Here is a 25,356-nt window from a genome sequence, read left to right as displayed (position 1 = left end):
ATTGCCATTAAGACATCCGAAAACCCAAAGAAAGACGGCATAAAGAGATAACAAAAAAATGTATGGGCAGAACCTACCTACAAAACTCAGTGTGTGTCTTTAACAAAGAGATATGACTGGCAAAGCAAGTAATATGTAGAATTAATGGAAGAGAATCGAATTAGAACTACGCTGAAACAGAATAGATATGCACATATTCTATTGAGAAAATTAACGCAGTCTTTGAAATACCTTCCAGATCTGTGGCAGATTTTCCAAAGCGGCTAAAGATTCCACGCTCCCAGATCCTGATTCCTGGGTGGGTTCACAAATGAAGGATGCAGCATACTTATACAGAATACTAAGTTTAGCCGTACCAAATACAAAGGCCCAAGGATAATGATGAGGTTGAGTCCTTAAATTATCCCTTCTCGATGTTGTAAAATTTAAGCCTCAATATCAACCTTTTCTTTTTCCTCATAAAGTTCATCCACTAGCCACCGAAATGTCTCTGTGGCCTCACTCAAACCCACAGAAGTCATCAGCAGCACAGTTAGGTATTCAGGTCAAAGGGCCTCTCAATAATGGTCTCTTCCCCTTCCCTAGCCTCGCTCAGTGAGCGCACAGTCCAGAGCACTGCAGGAGTTACTGGTCAGGGCTATAGCCTTTTCCAAACAAAACACTGCCTGGAGTCCCCGAAGAGAGCAACTGAGCAATAAAAAGGAAAGAAGTCCAACACAACAAACCAATTTTATTTGATGTTGTACTGTTTGTTGATTCTTAAAGGGAGTAAAAGTTTTCTTCCAAATAAAAAGTATCACTTCTATAAAACTACCTTGGTAACTAATTACAGTGTTTGTGGCCCACTGGAGCCCTGGGTACACATGTGAGAGGTAATTCTTTAAAACACTGTGGGGTTTCATCAACACCACAGCTTATACCTTGGTACCTTTGGCAAATATAGCCTAATACAGGCCTTTTTTTATGAACTGGAATAGTAATATGTTTTTAACTCAAAAAAAAAAAACCTTTTGTCATAAGAGTTAGACCCAGAGTTTTAAATTATATCCATTTCTTGGTGGATCACTAATATTTCTATTTTTCATGATTTCTTCTTAGAATATAAAAATAGTCTTTTTTGACATTTCATATGAAGTGATTTTAGCCACTTTTCCTGTACGTGGTTCTTTTCCCGTAAAAATCACCCTGTAAAACTCACTTGCAATTTCTTAAATGAAACTCTTGGGTGTCTGAGAAAATTTCTAATAGAAGAGTCAAACAGGAAGAAATGAATGGAGAATGAGGGGAGTTATATACCTGTAGAAAACACAAAGCTGTTATCAGAAGCTGTCTTTATTTTGTAGCTGCTGATATTAATAGCTAACTAACATCCCTCCAACAAATATCCCTTATTTCCTTACAATTTTATATCCCAACCATTCATAACTTTAATATGAGTCACTTTACCCATAGCTTAACACAATATCTGATTTAATCCACTTATAAAGGTTTCACAGCTTAAATACTTTCAAAGACTTTGATCCATAATTTTATTAAATATGTCTTTTGCTTTTGAGCTGTGATGATGTAGAAAGTCACAATGGGGGGCATGACATAGAGGAAACATCTCAGCTGATGTAGAAAAGTGACAGGAAGTGAGGAAGAAGGACTGGGATCCTGTGATCTCCTTTTTCTTTTTTTAAAACTTATACAAAGCAATTTATTAATAGAAAATAATTTGAGAAGTCCTGTTTACAGACGGTGGCCAGGACAACTACCCTTCCTTCAGAAGCTGTCAGAGGGAAGCGGGTAACATCCTCAATCTGTCTAGTCTTCATCCCTGAGCTAGCAAGAGCTCTGAGGGCTGACTGAGCTCCCGGTCCAGGGGTCGTGGTCCTGTTTCCTCCTGTGGTGCAGAGTTTGATATACAGGGCAGTGATGCCCAGATCTTTGCACCCCTGGGCCACATCCTGGGCAGCCAACATGGCTGCATATGGAGAGGACTCAACTCTGTCAGCGTTTACCTTCATTCCACCGGCAGAAAGTTTCGTTGCCAGAAAGATAGGTAACATGGACAAAGGCTTCATTGAAAGATGCAAAGATGTAGCAGACATCAAATACATTCTCTCCTTCAGCCACTTGAGGCCCAAGGCTGATGACTTGTTATTCCTTTGTTTCCTTTCCCTTACAAAGTGCCCTTTCTGAACTTTGTCTGCATTCGTGATCTCCTTTCTGAAAAACACGCAATACCTGAAAACTTCCCACCTCACCCCACATCTTCAACTTTCAAGCATTTCCAATGACACCAAGCATGAGATTAAGTCTTTGATGGGTGGGCCCCAGCAGGCTGTCAGATCCAAATGATAGCAACTTCCTTGCTGTTATCTTCCATTTAATCTAAGCCATATACTCTGGAAGGATGAAGAAATAAGCTTGCAGGTCAGCCATTCCGCAGTCTTAGCCAAGGTCAGTGACTTGGAGGCATTGTCACACTGCTTCTCCAGGTGCCAGAAGAACTGATCCTATACTGTTCACAGCAAGACTGGCTTTCTCCTCCACCCATCCCCACCCCTGTACTACTCCCCTTTCTCAGGCTATGGGAATCATTTCCAAATAAAGCCATTTGCCTCAGAACTTTGTCTCTAATATAGCGTTTTTTAAACCGGACAAAAACGAGTGAAAAAGTTTAATCCAGTGGTTCTCAACCTGTGGGTTGCATATCAGATATTTGCCTTATGATTCGTAAGAGTAGCAAAATTACAGTTATGAAGGAGCAACAAAATAATTTTGTTTGGCAGTCACCACACATGAGGAACTGTATTAAAAACTGTATTAACTGCAGTAGTAGGAAGGTTGAAAACCACTGGTTTGATCAAAATAGCTGCACCATTTAAAAGTCCCAAATGTTTTGCCTATATCTTGTCCAAATATTTTCAAAATCTTGAAGCTTGATTCATTTAGAGTTGAGTTTTACATTTGATTAGACAATTAGCTTATGTTTATGTTTCTGAATATAAGCATACTTTTACCAACAACACTTACTGTGTGTGTATGACTTTTGTGTGGATTGATGTGTATGTGCACATTCATCCATGAACCACATATAGTATGTGTGTGTGTGTATGTATGCAAGTACAAATACACCACATACGCACAGACATATGTATATTGTGTGTTTTATGTTAGGAACACGTGTGTGGAGATGTATTATGTGGGGTGCGTGCACGTGTGTATGTGAGTGTGTGTGTGTGTGTGTAGGTACATGTTTGCACACATGTGCACGATGTTGTCAAAAGTAGCAGTTCTTACCTTTCACCTTGTTTGAAACAGGGTCTCTCTAGTTCACCACTGTTGCATATACCACACTCTGGTCCTGGAGTTCTCTGTCTCTCATGGGCAAGATGAAATTACAGATACTTGTGCTAATGCACCTGCCTTTACATGGATTCTGGGATCTAAACTAGGTCACCTTTCCCAAGACCCCACTGCCACTTGCATATTTATGATATGTCTCAAATGTTACATTTTAATGTGTGTTGGGGTGTATTATTAAAATGTATGTTCACCTGATTCTACCACTCTAACTTTCAATAATTTCATAGATGAGATCTCCAATCATTCCTTCGAGCTTGAAAATTACAAAATGTCATAATGTGTTTACTTCTACTGGGAGAAGTGCTGTCCGATGAAGCAAATAAACTATAGTGTTTCCAACTAAGTTCGAATTTTAGATAAGCAGGTATTTATTCTGGTGATTTATATATTCAATATCAAAAACCAATTGAACTAAAATATTTATTTGAATACGAAACATTGTTAGATATCCTATGATTTATCTGATGACCATAACGTCAGTGGATTTTAGAAACCACAAAATAAACTGCTTCTAGTATAACTTCATATTGTTCAAAGGGGTCCACTAAGGGCTGCTTGGATTTACTAAGCATATCACCAACCACTTTGTCTCCCATTAGAAAAGTGTAAAGCTCTACCATTTTAATTAAGGCCTCTAGATAAGGAACTTGGCATTTGGTATTAGATGATATGCAGTTCGTGCCCAAGGACATTTTTATATCAAGGATAAGCTTACTACACATCAATGTCTATGAGGGTTTTGGCCACAAACCCCACAATCATCTCCATTAGGAGGTGGATACATAACACTCTGTTCTCCTGTAACAATCAACACCACCATTAGGAGGTGGATACATAACACTCTGTCCCTCCTGTAAAAGCTAAACTCTAGGATTGTATTTTCTAAGCCTCCATTTTTTGGACTCTATGTAACTTACTGCTAGTATTATGAGTAATAAAGCAAAGACCGCTGGTATCCAAGACAGAGTTCATGGCCCCTGTTGGTAGATGTCCTACAGAAAGATTCTTATTGTATTCATGGATGAAGATTATTACTGGACAGATATATCATAAAACATCTTATAGATAAATATTTAAAATCGCACACACACACACACACACACACACACACACACACATATATATATATATACATATATATATATATATAAACAGAAAGTGAAATAGTTTCTCTCTGTCACATGGACAAGTTACAGTTAATATTAAGAATCTCCAAAGATACAAGCTTTGGGAGGTATCTGTGAAGGATTGACAATATTAGCTTAATTGTGGTGAGTAGATTGAACCTCATTGTGGTTTGTACCATTTGATGAGCTGGGATCTCAAGATGAAATAAAAAGGACAGAGCAAGCTAAGTTCAAGGATTAATTGCTCCCTGTTTTCTCTCTATAAATGGAGTGTGAGCAGCTGCCTCCTACTTCTGTTGCCATCCTTCTGCAACATTATAGATTCAGTGAACTGTTATCTGAAATGGAGTCTTCATGCTTGAAGCTGCACTGATTGGGTTTTTGGATCAGCAATGAGAAATATAACGTATTCATACAGCTCGAAAACAAAAAAGGGATGGGCAGATGAGTACTTAAGAACTGGAGCTCAGTGAAAACTGATAAACTTTAAAAGGCCATTGGAGTTTGTATTCCACAGAAGATGTTGCCTCCAAAGTAGAAGGACCCTGAAGCATTGCTCAATAATGGGCCTTAGATTGTAAATCAGGAAGATAGGGTATGTAAAAAATAGCTATCCTCAGGTATTTATAGCAATCCTCAAGCATTTAAGATCAGTTAGGTATAAAAAAAAATTAGTATCATATCAAGATCAAGGTAAGCTAAAATTTGAGAAAGTGACTTATTTGCTTAGTAAATATTGACGTGTGTGTATCACACTGACAAACAGGGGTGGAGTTTCAAATGTTAATAGGGCAAGATATTCTCAATCATGGAAGCTTCAACACAAGGAATGATGCAAGATAGAATTAATTCAGCTGCTGAATCTGAGGAGTTAAAAATAAGACTAGAATCTTGAAGGTCCAATTATTCCACTAATGCCAGAAGTTTGTTCACACGATAAAAATGCAAACTCATGTGTCTTACTCATTGGAAGGTTACATTTTTGTATCTTGATATCATCGAATCCTCTTCATGTGCTAAATATCCTATTCCTGATCCTGTGCTGATATTAAAACCCAGCTTTCAGATTCCGGCCTTCAAGAATGAACACAGTTGGGAAGATGATGCTTACAACCAGGAGCAAGAGCAGATGGAAACACTGAGTGGTTTCTGCTGCGATACATGCTGTTCAAGAAACAACAAAGGAGGGTGTTCACTGAGGCTCAGAAATTCAGAGAAGCTTTGTAGGAGAGTCAGACTTAGGCTTGACCTTAAAGGAGTTGTGAGACTTACCAGATAAGGGTAGAAATGAGAAGATGCTGTGTCCATCAGAGTCTTGACATACGCAACAGAACGGAAATTGTTAGAGAAAAAAAGTTTTAGGAGGAAATTAACAAGCTGTCCCCTGAAAATATCCAAATTTCTCTTTGCCTAGCACCAAAAAAGGCATTTCTGCTTCTTAGGAAAATGACAATTTGGTTTTCTTTTTGTTTATTTTTTTATACAATGAAAATAAAGACCAAAAATAAAAGGGAAATGTTTTTGTTAAAACCATTTACAAGTATTATCATACACTTTGCATAATATTTCAGCATATATCCATTTACCTAATGTACATAATATTCTTTTCCTCAAACAGAGATTAAATCCTGGGATTTAATCTACCATGACTGAAGATCTAGTGGGTGCCAAACCTGATGGAGGAACTGCCTTGGCCCATTTTATTGGTTAGAACATGGGTAGGTGGAGTAAACAGAACAAAATGCTGGGAGGAAGAGGAAGTGAGCTCAGACTCGACAGCTCTCCTCTCGGGGGCAGACGCCTCAGAGAGACGCCATGCTCTTGGCTCCTGGGCAGACACACGTGATGAAGCTGCGACCCAGGATGGACGTAGGCTAGAATCTTCCTGTAAGCGCACCTAGCTGTGCTACATAGAATATTAGAAATGGGCTAGTCCAGGTGCGAGAGTTAGCCTAGAAGAGGCTAGAAAGAAATGGGCAAAGCAGTGTTTAAAAGAATACAGTGTCCGTGTAATTATTTCAGGGTATGAGATAGCCAGGCGGCTGGGGTGTTGGGGATGCAGCCCCGCCGCTGCTCATATTACTACAAATGGCACCCAGACGTGTGGACAACTGAATCCACTAAAAGTCTGAGAAAGCTTGGGAAAGAGTAAAGCATGTTTTCTTGGTAGCGACAATTTCTTGGGTCTGCTCTGCTTGCTAGAGGCAAGCAAGCGCTGTCATCTGGGAGAGGCTTCCTGACTCAGCTTTAGCTGCAAAACCCTGCAGCTCATTAAAAGGTCCTGCCACGAAACACTTAAATGGTGTTGACGAAAAGCTGAACACATGCTTTTCGGTTTTCACCCATAGCAGGAAAAAAGCTGCACCATTTAAAAATGCTGGCTTTCTGGGCCATCCTTCCAGGGCAAACTCTGACTGTTTGAGGCAGGAGGGCTGACTACAGAGAGAGGACTTGTGTGTTGTCTGTGGACATAATGCTGCAACTTACTTGCTGGCAGGAACCTTGAAATGCCATAGAGTTGTGGTAGTAAACATGGCTACAGCCAGTACCTCAACCATGAGGCTGGAAAGCTAAGGAATGGACTGGATCTAGCTGGCAAAGCCACGGCTTTAGTCCTACTGATATTGCTTGGGACATTAAAGACTCATGTGGTCAGAAAAACAGAGATACAGTAAAGAGAGCGTCAAAGACAAAGAAAAATTTTAAATGATTTACAGTGTTAAAATATATGCAGACTAAAAGTTAAAATTCTTAAAGTAAAAAACAAAAATAAGGAAGAAAGAGAGTTGTTGTGTGTGGTAGTACACACCTTTAATCCCAACAATTGGAAGGCAGAGGGAGATTGACCTCTGTGACTTCAAGGTGTGGTAGCACATGCCTTTAATCCCAGTGCCTAGAAGGCAGGGACAGACAGATCTCTGTGAGTTCAAGGTGTAGTAGGGTACACCTTTAATCCCAATGCCTAGGAGGTGGAAACAGGCAGATCTCTGAGAGTTCAAGGACAGCCTGGTCTACCGATTTATTCTAGGTCAAAGATACAGAGAACCTGTCTCAAAAAGCAAAAAGTTAAAAGTAAAAATAAACGAAATAGAGGTTAAAACAAAGCTGTACAAAGATGGAAAATAGACAGAGAATTTTGATACTGTATGCTATTATGCTCTCTTTGAATTGTTTGAATGCTGAAGAAGGAGCAACAGATGCCAAAAGATATTTGTTTATAAATGCTGCTGAACTAATCCAACATAGATATTTTGATGCCTTGACTTTGAAATTTGGATCTAAGGACATGATGCTTTGGAAAGGAGTTTCTTATTTTGTTTTCACAGAGGATGAGACCCTGTTCATTTCTTCTATTCCGATTTGGTATGATGGACCACATCCTCCTGAAGGGTTGGTGTGAACACCTTCAGAAAATTGCTTCTCTCAACTGCCAACTGAGATGAAACTAGCACACAGGTTATACCATAAAAGACCTAATTAATGACGCACCCATTCAGCAGGAAGCAGTTTGGAGAGAAAAAACTGTGCCTATGTTCCCAAATATGGTTTATAAACGTTCTTTTGCATTTAAAGGGGGATATGATATAGATATGAATAATTTATATTAGTATAGATTTTGCTTTATTGATAGAGATTTAAGGTCAATTTTGTTATATGTATATGTATTTCTGATATTAAGGTATTGTGATTGTGTAGTTCATTATTAAAATGTAATGTATAATTAGGAAATATAGGTTGTTGATGGATAATTATAAATAATAGTCAAGTTTGTAGTCATGTTAGTTAATATTTTCTAGATGTGCTTAGATATATTTTAGATAGGCATTCTTCATATTTTTCAAAGATTATAGAATATGGCACTTTAAATGTTTTAATAACTTAGGGTTTTTCATGACAATGAGACACTCTGCTCCTGGTAGCACCAATCTACTTCAGGAAGAAGATGGGCATTGAAGAGGATCTTTATGGAGTTTGATAGCCATTTGGGCAAGAAACTGCTCTTGCCTGGACTATTGCATAAACTGGACACAGAGAACCCACAGAGAGAGGACTACTGAACTTGCCTAAAGGTGAGATGATCTTTCCGGGTTCCTGATTCATGAAAGAGTCTGCAAGACATTCTTCAGGACAAGCAGATAGTGACTGCCTTTGAAATTTCCTGCTTTGTGGAAATGTCTGCTGGAAACTATGGGCCTGTAGGCCGAAGATGGATGCCCCAACGGTACAGAGAAACTTTGGGTGACTGTACAGGCAGTGAGATGTCTCTGTCATTTCTAGAGTTTTAAAAGTTACTTTTTTCTTGTTTGCTTAGGTAGTATTGTATCTTTCTGGAGTCTTTGATGGAGTTAAGAATAGTTAGTTATAGTTATAGTTTTCCTTATAAAGATTATTGTAACTTTTACTTGATAACTGTTTTGTTATATGTAATTTTGCTATGTTAAAGTTAAAGCCTTCCTTTTTTTGTTTAAACAGAAAAAGGGGAAATGATGGAGGAAGGTCATTGGCTAATAAAGGAACTGCCTTGGCCCATTTTATTGGTTAGAACATAGGTAGGTGGAGTAAACAGAACAAAACGCTGGGAGGAAGAGAAAGTGAGCTCAGACTCCACAGCTCTCCTCTCCGGAGCGGACGCCTCAGCGAGATGCCATGCTCCCAGCTCCCGGGAAGATGTACGCGATGGACTTAGGCTAGAATCTTCCCGGTAAGACCGGTGCTACATAGAATATTGGAAATGGGGTAGTCCAGGTGCGAGAGTTAGCCTAGAAGAGACTAGATAGAAATGGGCCAAGCAGTGATTAAATGAATACAGTTTGTGCGTAATTATTTTGGGGCAAAAGCTAGCCGTGGGGGTGGCCGGGTGCCGGGGACGCAGCCCCGCCACTTCCCTATTACTACAGAAACCAAAAAGAAAAATAAATAAAAAGCATATCCTCCTTGTAAAATCAGCTAAGACAGGAAGATCCTGGATCTAAGCCAGTCTGGACTCTCTAGGAAAACCCTGACAAAGAAAGGGTGCGGTGCGTACCTGTGTGTGTGTTCATGTGTGTGTGTGTGTGTGTCTTTGTAGGGAGACAGGTAAGAAGGAAAAGATGGGAGAGAAGAATGTGGGATGTATGCCTGTGTGTGTGTGTGTGTGTGTGTGTGTGTGTGTGTGTGTGTGTGTGTTGGCGGGAGCAGTGGGGACAGGTAAGGAGGAGGAGGTGGGAGAAAAGAATGTGGGGTGTGTGTGTGTGTGTGTGTTTGGGGGGCAGGGAGAGACAGGTAAGGAGGAGGAGGTGGGAGAGAAGAATGTGGGAGAGAGAGAGGCAGGTAAAATCCCAGATCCTATAAAGGAGTGTAGTTCCCCTCTGCTGGAATGGGGCTGCTCTAATGAGAGCCAATTCTGGCAGCCAGCCCATCAGAGTGGGGAGGCAGGACTTTCCTATTGGTGACTCCACTATGCCCTTGTGTGGTAATCTGATAACCTTTCTCCAAGTGAAAAGAGCTGCAAGGCACAAAGGATCAGATAGTGGGAATGGATTTTGACAAGGCATTTTCAGGTTTTCAAAAGGCAAGCCTTCACCCCAGCCCAGTGTTTCATCTGGATTTCTAATCTTCCCATTAAAAGGAAATCAAAGAAGGCCATTTGGGGAAGTTTTATCTTCTTCTTCTGTGGAGTCCTTATGAAACATTTATGAGTTTTCTGACACTATCAAGCCAAGTCTCCTTTATTGTCCCTCCTTTTCAGCTTTGCCCTCCAGAGGAGCCTGGCTCCCTTGGGCTAATAATGAACATGACTTCCAGTCTCTCGAGACTCAGTCCTTAACAGTGGGGTCTTGCATTTCAACAAATTTCCTAATATTCTGAAATAGCCAGAGCTGAATTTGCCAAGTGCAATGTTTTGCTTTGTTTTTGGCTTCTTTTTTAAATTTTGGGTGCTATTTTTTCCATAGCAATTATCTATTTTGCAATTGTCTCTAAATAGAAGGGAGCATGCAAGTTCTGGGATGCACACTGGGTTTGTATTAGATCGGACTCTCTGCAGGTTTTGGAAGAGGATCCAATATTTCTAAGCCTTAGTTTCTTCATGTACTTTTTTCAAGGAAAATGCAAAGCTCTCTGGCCTATGATGCAATATAGAAACATAAAGTTTGCAAGTTTCCCACCGCCACGGAGCTACTTAAATATCAAAAGCTCATTATCAACATTTGTAACGTAATTTTCAAACTTGTAGCTCACTCTGTGTCAGGCAATTACATCTTTAGTCCTTTGTTGCAGAGATGATGCTTATGACAAATACTTGGATTCTCAATATGGAAATGCAGGAATAAGATATAGTGAAATTGATCAGAATGAAATATCAATAGAAATTTGAAACTCATAGAACAGGAAAGAAAAATTATTCAGAAATTAATTGTGCCTCTGCTGTGCAGCAGAAAATTTAAACAATCATTTCATATAATCATTCAGTTTAGTACATTGCTGTGCTTGGGTTTTATTGACAAAAATAATCTAATTAAACAACTTGCCAGCCTGCCTGAAGAGTAGGAAAAGAAATTAACTTATATCAACATTCATCTATATTCTTTTGCTACCTCAGTTCCTGTTTATGTGCTCTATTTAATTTTAATATGATACCATAAGGTCTCTCTCTCTCTCTCTTCCATGCACATGCACCCTCAACCTCAGGTAAGCATACTTGTAGGTGGTTTCTGCCTGTGTCAAAATTCATGGTTTTTGTTTGTTCGGTTTTTATTTTGTTTTGTTTCTCTTTAATCCAAAAAGAAAGAATCCCAGCATGCTAGACAGATGTGGACTGACAGCATCTGAAATGTCAAACATCCTCCAGTGAGTTCAGCTTGATGCTGAGGTGGCAGTGCCTATACCATCAAAACAATGAAAAGCAAAGCCAACAAGCAAAGCAGAACAGAGAGGGGTCTGGAACTCTAGCAATAAATGCAGTGAGCCTTGGCCTGGGGGAAACAAACACTGACCTCCATTTAAGTCCTCCCAGGTTACTGGAGCCAGTAGTAGACAAGATGGATATGTTATCAAAAGGCAGATCTTAAAGATACTTAAGACACAATGTCCTTCCTTTGCTAGACTCAACTCTCTTCTCTCCGATATGCTCTGATACCTGTTAATATAGGCAGCAATCAACACGTTTTAGTGTTTGTCAGTCTCAGGAATCCAGAGCCTACATCTACCTGATATATATATACCCACTTGTAAGCATCAGAGGCTGCTTCTCAAATACCTGCCTCAGTCAAGTAAATGAGCTGAGTGCACCAATATCTGACTTTCCCTCAGTCACCATCAGCTATAAAATGCAGTCGATTCAAAGATCAGTTGCACAAGATTCAGGCCCACTGAGTGTGCACCAGGCTTTCAGCTTTAGAGCTTCGTGCATAGCACACCTCCTGTACTTTATCTTCCTGCCAGAGTGTTCTGCATCTTTAACAACAATGGCATGTTTCCTTTTCCTTCATCTTGTGTTACTGCTACAGCAGAAGACACACACTGCTGATATTTGTTGACTGCAAACAAAAGGAAGAACCCAACTGTTATCTTGAATAATCCTATCCAGTTCTTGTCCAAAGGATAGAATAAATATAGCATTTTCGAAAATTTCACACAAATGTTGAGTCTACACAGTCCAAAGAGAGTTTTATTTATACACTCTCAAGTCAAAAGACTTGGTTTATAGCCACTTTTGAAAAAGCTGACTATAGATTATAGGTATTCTGTTTTATGTGTGCAAAGCAAAAGGGATTTTCCTTTCATGCATGCAAGTACTACTGAGGAAACAATATATTTATATAAAAGCAATATCCATAGTTCTATTATAATTAATATCATAAACCATATAGTACAATACACCACACAGTACTTTAAAACAGCCAACCTACAGGGTGACCCTAATATTTTCATACAACTGAAATGAAGCCCAAACATGCATATTCTAGTAATCTCCAGGCAAGATGGCATAAGAGTAGAAGAGAAAAAGTACATTAGGAAAAAATTACTAACTCTGAGGGAAAAAATAAAACTCAGTTAATAATAATACATCGTTCCTGGGTCATTAATTGTGACAAATGTACCATACCAAGAGTTAATGGCAGGGGAAATGGAGTGGGTAGCACCTGGGAGTTCTCCAGCCATCCTTACAACACTTCAATAATTTTGAAACTTCTCTTCAATAATAACTGCATTTAAATTAAAATGAGGGAAAGAACAATGATAAGAATAAGTTACCAAATAAATATAGTGGATATTACATACATATGTGATCGTGTGATTATATATGTGTGTGTTTATATGTACATGTGCAAGTATGTGTAAGATCCATACGTTTATAAACATATACGCTTATGAAATTAAGAATTAACAGTGTGTTACTATTTTATTCTTTAAGAATTTCATACATGTGTACAATAATATATGATCATATATGCTCTCTTCTGTTCTTCCCTTCAGCTTCCCCAGTGTCCTCTCAATACGTGATACTTTAATTTCACATTGATGTTTAGTCAATTCAAGTAAATAACAAATAAATATAGGTAAGTCACACTTAAAATGAGCAGAAAGATAGGGTGACCTGTGATGTGGGAGTGTCATATATTAATCTGTTGATTCCATTGGTTAAGCAATAAAGAAACTGCTAGGCCCATTTGATAGGCCCACCCTTAGGTAGGTGGAGTAAACAGAACAGAATGCCGGGAGGAAAAGGAAGTGAGGTCAGACTCCACAGCTCTCCTCTCCGGAGCAGACGCAAGAGAGACGCCATGCTACCTGCTCCAGGGAAGACGCACGCTATGAAGCTCTGACCCAGGATGGACTTAGGCTAGAATCTTCCCGGTAAGACCGGTGCTATATAGATGATAAGAAATGGGCTAGTCCAGGTGCGAGAGTTAGCCTAGAAGAGGCTGGGTAGAAATGAGCCAAGCGGTGTTTAAATGAATACAGTGTCTGTGTAATTATTTCGGGTAAAGCTAGCCGGGCAGGTGGCTGGGGTTTTGGGGACACAGCCCCGCTGCCGTCCCTATTACTACAGAACTGACTGCTTCAGATGCCGAGGAGAAATCATGGCCCTGCCATCACCCATCACTACTGAGCAGGACAAGGAGAGAGACCCACATGCACGCTCTGGACAGCCTGTCTCGGACACAGAAGAAGCATGGGCCCACTGGTGCTGCAAGATGCCCAGCGGTTGTTAATTATTATGGTGAGCAAATAGATGGTGTGGTATGGGAGAGAGAGAGAGAGAGAGAGAGAGAGAGACCAGCTCATATCCTGTGGGGAGAGGAAGATCTGAAGAGGTAAAGCTATCAGTACTATACCCAACTTCTCAATGGAAACCACGAAAGTCAGAAGGTCCTGGGAAGATCTGTTGCAGATACTAAGAGACCACGGATGCAAGCCCAGACTACTATACTGAGCAAAGCTTTCAATCACCATTTATGGATAAAACAAAATATTCCATGACCAAACCAGATTTAAACTGTGACTATTCATAAACCCAGCCCTACAGAAAGTACTAGAAGGAAAACCCTAACCCAAGGAATCTAACTACACCACAAAACACAGGCAACAGATAACCTCACATCAGCAAAACCTAAAAAATGGAAACACAAGCCAGGCAGTGGTGGCGCACGCCTTTAATCCCAGCACTCGGGAGGCAGAGGCAGGTGGATCTCTGTGAGTTCGAGGCCAGCCTGGTCTACAAGAGCTAGTTCCAGGACAGGAACCAAAAGCTAAGGAGAAACCCTGTCTCGAAAAATAAAAAAAATTTAAAAAAAAGGAAACACACACACAATACCACCAAAAAAAAAATAGGAATTAACAATCACTAGTCATTAATATCTCTGAATACCAATGGACTCAATTCTCCTAGAAAAAGACACAGGCTAAGAGAATGGATATGGATCCAGCTTTTTGCTGTATACAAGAAATACACATTAACCTCAAAGATAGACATTGCCTCGAAGTAAAGGGTTGGGAAAATATTTTCTAATCAAATGGACCTAAGAAACAAGTAGGTGTGGCTATCCTAATATCTAACAAAATAGACTTAAAACTTAAAGATGGGGAATGACATTTTATACTCATAATGGGAACAATCCATCAAATTGAAGAATATACCAGAAAATGAGAAGCTCTCCCTTGCTCTTGGATAGGTAGGATCAACATAATAAACATGCAATCCTATCAAAAGCAATGGACAGATTCAATGCAATTCCCATCAAAATCCCAACACAATTTTTCACAGACCTTGAAAGAATAATAATCAACTTCAAATGGAAAAACAAAACAATAAAAACAGGATAACAAAAACTATCTTGTACAATTAAAAGAACTTCTGGAGTCATCACCAACCCTGACCTCAAGCTCCATTATAAAGCTACAGTAATAAAAACAACTTGGTATTGGCATAAAAACAGACAGGTTGACCAATGGAATAAAATCAAGACCCAGATATTAATCCACACACCTATGAATACCTGATTTTTGTCAAAGAAGCTAAAGTTATACAGAGGAAAAACGAAAGTATCTTCAACAAGTGGTGCTGGCCTAACTGGATGTCAACATGTAGAAGAATGAAAATAGATCCATATCTATCCCTATGCACAAAACTCAAGTCCAAATGGATTAAAGACTTTAATATAAATCAGACCAGACTTAACCTGAAATAAGAGAAAGTGGGAAGTAGCCTTCAATGCATGAGCACAGGAGACTACTTCCTAAATATAACACCAGTAACACAGACAATTAATAAATGGGACCTCCTGAAACTGAAATGTTTTTGTAAAGCAAAGGATAGAGTCAATAAGACAAAAAGACAGCCTATTGAATGGAAAAAGTTCTTCATCAATCCCACATCAGACAGAGGACTAATCTCCAAAATATATAAAGAACCCATGAAACTAGGCATCAAAATTCCAAATAACCCAATTAAAATTGGGGTTCAGAACTAAATAGAGAATTTTCAATAGAAGAATTTCAAATGCCTGAAAGACACTTTAAGGAAATGTTAAACATCTTTAGCCATCAGTGAAATGCAAATCAAAAATACTAACTCTGAGGTACCATCTTCCACCAGTCAGAATGGCTAAAATCAAAACCACCAATGATAACTTATGCTGGAGAGGATGTGGTGTAGGGTACACTCCTCCATTGTTAATGAGAATGCGAACTTGTACAACAATTTTGGAAATAAGTATGACTGTTTTCCAGAAAATTTGGAATCAACCTATCTCAGGACCCAGCAATACCACTCTTGGGCATATACCCCAAAGATGCTCAATCATACTACAAGGACATTTGTTCAATTCTGTTCATAGCAGCATTATTTGTAATAGCCAGAACCTGGAAACAACCTAGATGCCCCTCAACTTAAGAATGGATAAAGAAAGTGTGAAACATCTACACATTAGAGTACTACTACCAATACCAATGATATCTTGAAATGTTGTACAAATGGAAGGAACTAGAAAAAAAACATCCTGAGTGAGGTAACTCAGACCCAGTAAGATGAACATGGTATGTACTGACTCTTAAGTGGATACTGGCTATAAAGCAAAGGATATTGAGCCTATAGTTCATGATCCTAGAGAAGCTAAGCAACAAGGTGAACCCTAAGGAAAACATGCATACATCCACCTAGAAAAGGGAAATAGACAAGATTGCCTGACAAAATTGGGAGCATGTGGTTGGGGGTGAGAAAAGAGGGCAAAAGAGAAAATGTAGGGGAAAAGAAGAAGGAAGAATAGAACTTGAGGGAATGGGATAGTCAAGATGGAGGGAGGACAGAGATGAGAGCAAGGAAAGAGATATTTTGATTAAGGGAGCCATTATGGGGCTAGCAAGAAACCTGGCACTTGAGATATTCTTAGTACTCTACAAGGATCACCCCAGCTAAGATTCTAAGCCATAGAGAAGATAGAGAAGAGAGGGCCAAACTGCCCTTGCCCTGTAGTCAGCCTGATGAATATCTTAAATATCACCATAGAACCTTCATCCAGCAGCTGATGGAAACAGAGGCAGAGACCCTCAGTGGAGCACTAGATTGATCTCCTAAAGTCCAGTTGAAGAGTAGGAGGAGTGAGAATATGCACAAGGAGGTCAAGACAATGAAATAGTCCAACTCCAGTTGGACAGGGAAGGAAACAACATAGGTCCAACCTACTCCCTCTGAATGTGGGTGACAGTTGTATAACTGGGGTAGACTGAAGACAGTGGCACCAGAATTTATCCCTACTGCTTGTACTGGCTTTTTGGGAACCTATTCTCTTTAGATTTGTACGTTGCTCAGCCTAGATATAGTTAGGAGGGCCTTGAACCTTCCCTAAAGCAGTGTGCCTTTCCCTTTCTGAGGAGTGGTTGGGGGGATGTGAAAGGGGGGGTAGGTAGAGGGAATATGAGGAAGGGAGGGTGTGGAAACTGGGATTTGTATGTAAAATATAAAAAAGTTTGTTTTCTTTTAAAAAATAAATTAAATTATAAAATAAGAAACTGAAAAAAAAAGAAGAAAGAAAGTGGCATCATTGTTTTATGCTAAAAGCTTCCAAATGTTATGGGTGAATGTTCAGCCTTGTCTTCTAGCCATCGACTTCCATCCATTAATTCTCCATTTATTCAAGTTTCCTCCTATCGTTTATACTCAAAAAGTACATTTGCTCTGATGAACTCTTGGTATGAGCTGGGAAAGACAGCAAGAGTGAAGCCAAGAATCTTCAGTGAGTGCAAAGAGTACTGAGCATGGGCCAAATGCAAAAGTTCTTTCCAGTGAGTCCCTTTCCCCGTGTCTTCAATTCTATCTGAGCTGTTCCTATAATAACTGGCATCTAAGCAATGCGAAGAGTTTTCAATTCTCTCCTTGGGATTACAAATTCATGAATTATGCATGCACATGCAGATTTCTCACCTGTGACAGGTGTAGGATGGGCAATTTCCCTAATATATTAAGAAAACCAGCCATAATACCAGTGATAGATGTAAATGAGATATTCCCATCAGTTTATTTAACACTTCCCTGTCACCAGGTGGTGAGGAGATGCTGCATACGGAAATCTGTAATTGGCGGGGATCTTACAGGCAGAGCTCCCTGGTGATGGAGCTCTCCGAAAGGAAGGACAGGCTGCTCCCTCTCCCCTGCTCCCTGTCTTTCCCTTTCTCTGCCCTCACACCTGAGTCATGCCACATCCCACCTGAGCAAACAGCTGGCCAGCTCTGCAAGTATTTATCTTAGAGATCACACAGATGTCAGACAGAGGGTGGTGGTGGATGGAATTTTTCTAACCAGATGCCCTTTGAACGAAACTGAAGATGCTACAGCTTGACAGGCTTTGAATTTCTGGCCTCTGGGTCCCCAGGGCCCCACACTGAGGTTCTATTTTTTTTTTATATGTAATCCCTTAGACCTGGCAAAAAAACCTGAGTAAATTATATTTAGGGAGAGCAGAGACTGCTTTTGGTACCACACGCGAATTGTGCATGTTAAATATTAAGAAAACCTTTACACAGTGACAAAACTCTAGGCAGGGAAATGAGAAATCCCAGTTCTTGCCATGACTGAACTGAATACCCATTTGTTTCCCTGGTGAACTTGACTCTTTTGATCCTGCCCGAGTGTTTTTCCAAATGGAGTAACAGGTCTCTGGGCTATCACATCTTCAGTTCCTAGCCATACAGGAAGTGGTAGACATGGACTCCCTCTTGGAATTCTATTGGGTTCTGAAGTCATCTTTCAGGCATAGTTGTAGAGCCAACATTTTCTTTCTAAGACTGGACCATATGGCAAAGCTGCCATGCTTTCTCTGTTCTCCTCCTGCGATAACGATCTAGAGGTATTACATAAATTTTACCTCAACTCTTGCTTCTCACTGCTGTTAAATCAACCTCCTCCGATACCATGAGCACATTACTCTGACACTAGGAGGATATTTTCAAACACAGAAGCACCACCTCAGTACCTTATTTATGAACTCATTCACTGCCTTTGGATGAGATTCCAAGAGTTCTCTACAGGTGTACACAAGCCCACAAGGGTCCATCTCTATGTTCTCTAACCATTTGCGAAATCTACATCAATGCCTACAGCTTCAGAAAGTTGAGAATAAATGTTTTCCTCCAAACAGTAGTCTCTGAGAAACTTATAATCTACCAATAGCATGAGTCTATCAGCTATTTGTTCAATTATAATAAAACGTGACTGCGGTTCCATTAATCATATTCTATTAGCCATTGTTAGTACTAGTTCTGATATTAAACCTCTCTTTGCTCTATGGCATGTTACCTCAGTAGATTCTGAGTGTCTTTATTTTAATTTTATCTTACTCTTAATGTCCCTAAGGCTGGAGTATCTTAAGCATCACCTTTGTTATGTAATGTGCCTTTTTGCTGAACTCAAGGACACCTGGATGGTTTTATCCCTCTCTGCTCTAAGGATTTTTTTTAACATATTCTACTTAACACATTTCACAGGGAAATTGTAACCTTATTGAATACCCATTAAAGCCATTTTTTTCTGTTAACTCTGTTTTTCAAGGTCTCTTTGCATGTGTTATGCAAATTTAAGCCCATGGCTCTGACATATTTTCCTCAAAGTGAAAAAAAATTAAATCAAATAACAGAACGAAATGTCAAATAACCAATTTTGCACTTTTATAAAGTGTTTTTTTATTTAATGTTTTTGCAAGTGACATTAGCCATTCCTGAAGTCTTTCTTATGGAATTAACCAGACCTTTTAGAGTGAATTCTCTACGTCAAAAATAGAAAGACAAGCCTGCCAAAATTTATTGAGTAACAGTAAACTCAGAAGCTGTGTTAGATTCATTGTCTGGTTTACCAAGTCATCCTGATTTTCCCTTATCCTCATCTTACTTGCTAATATCAACTCTCAGGTCATAAGTTATACACCACAAAATAAAACATGCACACACACACACACACACGCTTGCTTAAGTATAGTTTTGTATGTACATATTTACTTGCTTAAGTATGGCAATACATATATTTCCTTAAGTATAGCAGACACCAAATGTCTAAATTGTAAAAGAAGGGAAAGGAACTGGAGAGGAGGATGGTTCAGGGCTCCCAACTTAGACATAGGGAGATGTCTGAGCAGGTAAGAACATTTATGCTCTTGCAGAGGATCATGCTCAGTTCTGAGCACCCACATGGCAGCTCACAAACGTCTGCAATTCCAGTTCCAGAGGATTCAATGCCTTCTTCTGGCCTCTTCAAGCACCAGGCATGCATGCAGTCCTCATATGTACATGTAGGCAAAATGCTCAGAAACATAAAATAAAATAAATCTTAAAACAAAAGAGAAGGCCAAGTGTGGGGCATGATGTGTGTGTGTGTGTGTGTATGTGTGTGTGTGTGTGATCATAATTGTAGAATAGCACAAAGAGGTAAAAGGGGCTGAAGCAGAATTCAACAACTTGCAATGAGATCTAGATGAAAGCAAGTTAGATATATAAAGCTAGGTTCTTCAGGGGGAAGGAATAGATAAGGAAGACTGCTGAAAGTGTTTTGGGGGTGCCACTAGGGTCCCAGGTTTGAGTTAGCCTCAGGTTTGAGTCCAGATGCAGAAGCAAGGTTCTGGGTCATGGAGGCTACAGAGGTCAAGAGATAAAGCAGTTTGAGAGAAATGAGTGGACAGATCCATGGCAGAATCAGATGGGCAGATGCAAAGGATGGACGGCAATTCCAGAAAGCATAGCCCACAAATGATGGGTATGATTCTCAGCTGAAGCCCCGGGGATAATCAGTTATAAAGCAAATCACCCAAATGATAGGTGTGATACTCAGCTGAAGCCCTGGGGATAATCAAGTGCTAATAATATTGAAGAAGAAAATAATATGCATGGATATATAAAGAAAGATTTTTAAGATGAGTTATAACTTGAGCATTTTATAGGCCAGAGTCGGTGTTGTGCACTGTCCATACATTGATTCTAATTCTCTCTACAACCGTAAAAAGAGTTCCAAGGCTCTCAGATCTAGCTCACTGTCTGGCTTCAGGTAGCATCCTCTGTCTACTATATATTCTTAAGTACAAGTAGATACTCAGTTTACCCACTGAAACTGCCGAGAACGGAATAAATGCAAAGAAAGCCATGGGTGAACTGATGAAGAAACCTCTGGAACCTGACAGGAGGTGGATTGTTGCTTTATATGACTTACTTAGGTGCTTCAGTGACAGTGAGAAATAATTATGTTTACTTCCTAAAGATCATGGAGTGATTGTAGTAGGAATTTAGGAACATTCACTAATGTTAGTACGGCTCCTTAGTCTTTAAAATGTCCTTCCCTCATTTACATTTATGGGCAGAAATAAAGTAGTTTGTTAGCACTTTATCTAACTGGCAACTCCCTGAAACATAAGGAGAAATTATGTGCAGAATGATGCAAAACCAGAAATAGTACACCCAGCATGATTGTTCTTATAACTTCTGGGAATTCATGAAAGGAACATGGATATGGGTACTGCAGAGATGTTAGCACTTACTGTATTTCATAGGTGCTGGATTCTACTATGGAGCAATATTGGGTATTTGATAATTTATACTGACTTTGAATTGAGTCTCAATACATCCATGGTGCTGTAGAAGTAAGTAAGTTTTATTGTTTTAAGGGGACTGAAAGCTATGTCCTCAAGGAGTGTGACCAACAAGAACCTGATGGTATGTGTCAGATTTCTCTTTACTACTTTTGTGTCTTTGATCAAGTAATTACATTTGCTTGAATATTGACTTCTCATCGCAACAAATATTAGATCTCTGTGAGACAGTTAAACACACTCTCACTTTATAAACAAGGAAGTTTAAAGACATAACCCAGCTTAGTTAATATTTGCTAAGCCTTAGTAAGTACTGACAATGTGACTGCTTATAAAATGGTACTTTCTGGTCTTAAAAGTTCAATCCTAATATACATAAATATTCCAGGATCAACAATGACATTAATCTTACTTTCCATTACAGATGGAACTGAACCTCATAAAAAATTAAGCAATTTGGCAGAATCATGCAAACTGTGAGTAACCGCACAGAGTAACCATCTATCATCCATATACTGTTAGAGTCTAGAGCATCATTCCCCTCAGCCTGGCCCCCAATCTAATCACGATTCTCTCCATCTGAGTATTTCTGTCATTAAAGCAGGGCTGCAGGACTTCAATTGGCTCTAGAATGCAAAGAATTCTCTGCAACTAACTGCCATTTTAAATCATCTTCGAAATTCAACTCCTGTACTTCTATAGTCTTACGGTAGAGATGATAGGTGTCTGGCTAAAAATGATCAAATCAGACAGCTGCAAGGCCACATCATAAACCCTTTATCTTATTTTCCAGAGTATCTATGGATTTCACCTAAAAATATGACAGAAATTCTCTGCAACACTTGATTCTGATGGTTACAGGCTCTCCGTATATCCTAATTTGGTGCCTTGCTGAGCTGAAATTTGATGCGCTGGTGCTGAACCATTGAAATCATTCATTCTATACTCTTCTGATGTAGTCCTTATGACTACAGGTCATGACGTCACCCTCAGCATGCCTCAGGCACAATGAGTGTGTTGGAGAGTAAAAATATTCAGTGGAGAAGGAAAGTATGTTCTCCGTCCTTGGCGTCTTGAAGTCCAAGTCTTTTTATGCAAAGTAGAGGCAACATACTGACACACAGTAGGTGCTCATGCATTAGCTAAAATTTCCTTTGGCCTTCTCAGCTGTGGATAGTGAAGCAGGAGCAGAAAGAGCCACCATTACACTGTGATCTAGGCTAAAGCAATCATATGCAAGTTTCTTTGGCAAAAGCTCTACTGTCTCATCAGCTGTGTTTTTATCCAATTCTTTAATTTTTTTTTCAAATTTCAGGCAAGAATCAATGTTTAAATATCTCTTACTGTCTTAACTGGGAATATTTTAACTCTATTCCACTCAAAATTTATTTCTTTAGATGTTAATCCTGTTAAAACATCACTTTATAACAATATGTAGAACAGTATTTAACCAGACAGTGATAACCAATAACCACATTGACATATAGAACTGGTCACTAAAATGGACAAAAATTTCTTAATGTAATATCTAAAACATTTTGGAAAGACAGTAAAGGGTCTCAAAGAAACTAAGCTATATACAAAGTTCATTACTAAATTTATTTTTATGTTTCATTCATAAGTTTACCATAAAACTTATCAGGAAATGTGTGTGTGTGTGTTCGTATATATTTATGGGAATATAGAAGTAACAAAATCACCAAGTGGTTATCACAACTTTAAAAGGTCAAAATTCAAGTTATATTTAATTTATCCTAAAAATATAAAATCATAAAATTACAATAATTTAAAAATATAGAAATAGTCTATGATGAACTACGTATATGGTATATATATAGTCACCGTTCTTCTGACAAGGTATTAGTGTGGTGCTTTGGTAAAATAATGGCCTTTTCTTAATGCATTTAATAAGATTAGAATTATATCAGTTCCACCATCCATTACCTTCCCTTGACCCTCCCAGCCAGCCTCCCATCTCTCCCATTTTTAATTTGATAGCCTTTTTTCTTTCATTGTTGTTACATACTCATATTTATACACATATGTATGTGTATACACAATGTGTGTGTGTCTGTGTGTGCTTCTCTATTTATCTTGCTGCATCCATTCTTGTTTGTGTGCAAGTAGTTTCAAAGCTAACCACAGTCATCTCTTCATTAAATTATACCAACTCAATTTTAGAAATCCATATTTGAAGTTATAGATGTTTATTTTGCCTCTCTGTTCAGTATTCTCTTTCCCCATCTCCTCTCATTCATGCATGCATGCTTGCTTACACATACACCACCACCACCACCAATACAAGAAAAACAATCAATGTAGCAGCTGATCTGAGATCAGTAGAGGAAGGTCGTGATCAATAAATGATGTCTTCCAGGTGCATGAAGAAAGAGGCATGATGAAGAAGGCACATGGCTGCTCCAGGTCTACTTATCTGTTATCCTTGAACAAAGCAATTACTCCATAATGTCCCTTGGCATCAGTGGACTCATCAGTCTAATGGGTATAGTCATCTCTACCATATGTGCCTCTTACGATGATGGTGGGCTCAGCTGGGTTGATGCCGGTGGAAACTCACAGAAGAGGAAGAAATTAAAATCAAGGAGACATGAGTAATGATCATTGTGTGGCTTAATTATTGTGGAGTCATAGAGTGGCTTGTAAATGCTATTGACTCACAAAACCTAAGTTTAGAGATGCCAAGTAATAACGATCATCCGTGGAAATCAAGCAGATGCCTCGATGCGGAGTGTGCTCTGTGTTGCTGTAGGTGATGTACATCCATGTTTACACAGAAAGAGATTGCAGGTCTCACATGCTCGTGGCTATTTTGTTCACTTTACTTATCAGAGGCATTAGCTATAAAATCGGGACACCTCAACTTGGCTGCCACATCTGTTACTTTATACAGTTAAACTTCCTTATCATCCATAAAGTTACAATAATCAGAACTTCTACCTCAGGGAACCATAAGAGAATTAAAATTTACATTTGTAAATTAGAGTTGAGCCTAACAGATATAGTACATGGAGCCACTCAATAATATGAGCACGTTAGGGAAAAGAATGTCTCCCAATTTCCCAGCAATAGACCTTACAAGGTGCTCCAAATCTTGCCAAGATATTAAGTTTCTTCATGATGAATTAAGAGGTATACTGTATGTCTTCATGAGACAGAATTTAATTATTAATAAGCACACTGCAAATATTAGTCAGCTCAGTCACTGCAGATTTTTTTAATAAATGTTTCAGTTGTGATGTATACATAAAATACCACAGATATTTGGATCTAATTTTCAGCTCAATACAAACCTGCCTTGTGTAGTAATAGGAGCGGCGGGGCTGCTTTCCCAGCACCCCAGCTGCCTGCTCGGCTAGCTTTTGGCCCGAAATAATTACACGGAAACTGTATTCTTTTAATCACTGCTTGACCCATTTCTATCTAGCCTCTTCTAGGCTAGCTCTCGCACCTGGACTAGCCCATTTCTAATAATCTGCTGTAGCCCACCAGCTGGCTTACCAGGAATGATCTTAACCTCTGTCTGTCTGGAGTGGGAGAATCATGGTGACTCTCTGACTCAGCTTCTTTCTCCCAGCCTTCCATTCTGTTTACTCCGCCTACCTAAGGGTGGGCCTATCAAATGGGCCTAGCAGTTTCTTTATTGCTTAACCAATGAAATCAACAGATTGATATATGACACTCCCCCATCACTTCCCCTTTTTCTGTTTAAACAAAAAAGAAAGGCTTTAACTTTAACATAGTAAAATTACATATAGCAAAACAGTTAATAAGCAAGAATCACAGTTACAATATTTATATCTATTTTATATCTATCATAAAAATGGAAAACTATAACTACCTATCCATTCTTCAACTCCATCAAAGACTCCAGAAGGATATAATACTACCTAAGTAAACAAGAAATCCAAAGCTCTAGAAATGACAGAGACATCTCGCTGCCTGTACAGTCACCCAAAGTTCCTCTGTACCATTGGGGCATCCATCTTCAGCCTTCAGGCCCATAGTATCCAGCAGACATTTCCATGAAGCAGGAAATTTCAAAGACAGTTCAGTCACTATCTGTTGTGTCCTACAGAATGCGTCACAGACTCTTTCATGAATCAGGAACCCTGAAAGATCATCTCACCTTTAGGCAAGTTCAGCAGTCCTCTCTCTGCGGGTTCTCTGTGTCCAGTTTATGCAATTGTCCAGGCAAGAGCAGTTTCTTGCCCAAATGGCTATCAAACTCCATAACGAGCCTCTTCAATGCCCATCTTCCTCTTGAAGTAGATTGGTGCCACCAGGAGCAGATATGTCTCATTGTCATG

General features: G+C 39.2%; 1 pseudogene; it reads right to left on the bottom strand.

The window, feature by feature from the left end:
- Positions 1 to 1,731: 1,731 nt before the first annotated feature.
- LOC142844189 (small ribosomal subunit protein uS11-like) overlaps positions 1,732 to 25,356 on the bottom strand; it is a 47,838-nt pseudogene continuing 24,213 nt past the window's right edge.

This window comes from Microtus pennsylvanicus, chromosome 2 (assembly GCF_037038515.1).
Source record: "Microtus pennsylvanicus isolate mMicPen1 chromosome 2, mMicPen1.hap1, whole genome shotgun sequence".
NCBI classification, from domain to species: Eukaryota; Metazoa; Chordata; class Mammalia; order Rodentia; family Cricetidae; genus Microtus; species Microtus pennsylvanicus.
The sequence above is the reverse complement of the archived record's forward strand: the minus strand, read 5'-3'. Positions and strand labels throughout refer to the sequence as shown.